This window comes from Otolemur garnettii, unplaced genomic scaffold, assembly GCF_000181295.1.
Source record: "Otolemur garnettii isolate 467f Iridium unplaced genomic scaffold, OtoGar3 scaffold00296, whole genome shotgun sequence".
NCBI classification, from domain to species: Eukaryota; Metazoa; Chordata; class Mammalia; order Primates; family Galagidae; genus Otolemur; species Otolemur garnettii.
The window spans coordinates 27,641-29,652 of record NW_003852691.1 but is presented as its reverse complement, the minus strand read 5'-3'; the positions used below and the strand labels follow the sequence as shown (position 1 = coordinate 29,652).

Below are 2,012 nucleotides of genomic sequence, written 5' to 3'. Positions count from 1 at the left end.
AAAGGGTAGGACACCAGCCAAATATGCCGGAGATGGCAGATTCAAACCCAGCCCCGGCCCAAAAAAAAAAAAATGAGAATAAGAAAGTAAGAAATATATACTAATTAAAAGAATCATACCTGGGTGGGCGCCTGTGGCTCAGAGGGTAGGGCACTGGCCCCATATACAGAGGGTGGCAGGTTCAAACCCGGCCCCAGCTGAACTGCAACAAAAAAATATAGCCGGGAATTGTGGCTGGCGCCTGTAGTCCCAGCTACTCAGGAGGCTGAGGCAAGAGAATCGCCTAAACCCAGGAGTTGGAGGTTACTGTGAGCTGTGTGACCCCAGCACTCTACAGAGGGCAATAAAGTGAGACTCTGTCTCTACAAAAAAAAAAAGAAGAAGAAGAAGAATCATAACTAGGCTGCTTTCCCCTGCTGTGTGCAAGTAAATCTGAATATTTAGATGAAAGATTATTTTCTTAGAAAATAAAAATTAACAAAACTGAACATAGAAGGGAGAGAAAAATTAAAACAGACCAATCACAATAATAGAAATAAAGTGGTCAGAAGACTAAGCCTCCTTCAAAAAACCACCAAATCCTGATGTTTTTATTAGTGAATTTACCAAACTTTTTTAAGAAACAGGTAATTCGAGTGTCCTCTCTGTCACCGCTGGGGCCTCCGCCTCCCTCTGGTTTCATTCATTCATTTTTTTCATTCACTAAGGTCACTGTCGAGGTCTACTCCACAGCCATGGCGAGAGCTCTCCCAGCCGCCGGCTCCCTGTATTGGGTGGGCACGGGCACCGTGGCCTACCTGGCCCTGAGCATCTCTTACTCGCTGTTCACAGCCCTTCGGGTCTGGGGCATGGGTCACGAGGCAGGGGTCGGTCCCATGCTCGGAGAATGGGCAGTTGTCACAGGTAGTACTGATGGAATTGGAAAATCATATGCAGAAGAGTTAGCAAAGGTAGAATGAAGGTGGTCCTTATCAGCAGATCACAGGATAAATTGAACCAGGTTTCCAGTGACATAAAAGAAAAATTCAAAGTGGAGACAAGAACCATTGCTGTTAACTTTACCACAGAAGATATTTATAACAAAATTAAAACAGGCTTGGCTGGTCTTGAAATTGGCGTATTAGTGAACAACGTGGGAATGTCATACGAGTATCCTGAATACTTTCTGGACATTCCTGACTTGGATGGTACCATCAAGAAGCTGATAAATGTTAATGTCCTTTAAGTTTGTAAGATGACACGCTTGGTGCTGCCTGGCATGGTAGAAAGATCGAAAGGGGCAATTCTGAATATCTTATCTGCCTCTGGCATGTTACCAGTTCCACTACTGACCATCTACTCTGCAACCAAGGCTTTTGTAGATTTCTTCTCTCGGTGCCTTCATGAGGAGTATGGGAGCAAGGGCATCTTTGTGCAGAGCGTCCTGCCAGGCTTCGTAGCCACAAAATCAGCTAAAATCAGAAAGCCAAATTTGGATAAACCCTCTCCGGAGATATTTGTGAAGTCTGCGATTAAAATAGTAGGATTGCAATCCCGGACCAATGGATACCCTATCCATTCTCTTATGGGCTTGGCATTGTCCATCCTGCCTCCTTGGATTTGTTATAAGGTGACCATGAGTCTCAACAAGTCCACACGGGCTCGCTATGTGAAGAAAACCAAGAAGAACTAAGCACTGACAACTACACTGAGTAACTTGGTCAGCTGCTCCAGCCTGTGAGTGTTCACTGCAAGGCAGCCGCCCAGTGGTCTTTAAGGTCCACGCTTGTTGTTTTGGTAGTTCTAAAACTAACATGCCTAAATATTGTCTAAATTGGGAGGAAAACAGAAATTGTTTTTAGGAGTTTCTGACATTTATTCTGGATACTACTAGGAGTAATTCTAATGTTTAACATAAATGCTTATATCAAATGAATATAGAGGCTCGGCGCCTATAGCTCAACCGGCTAAGGCGCCAGCCATGTACACCTAAGGTGGCAGGTTCGAATCCCCAGCCCGGACCCGCCAAACAA

The 2,012-nt window shown here is 44.7% G+C and overlaps 1 pseudogene; it reads left to right on the top strand.

The window, feature by feature from the left end:
- The first annotated feature begins 734 nt into the window (after positions 1 to 734).
- Positions 735 to 1,698, top strand: LOC100953430 (annotated as a pseudogene).
- The last annotated feature ends 314 nt before the right edge of the window (positions 1,699 to 2,012 follow it).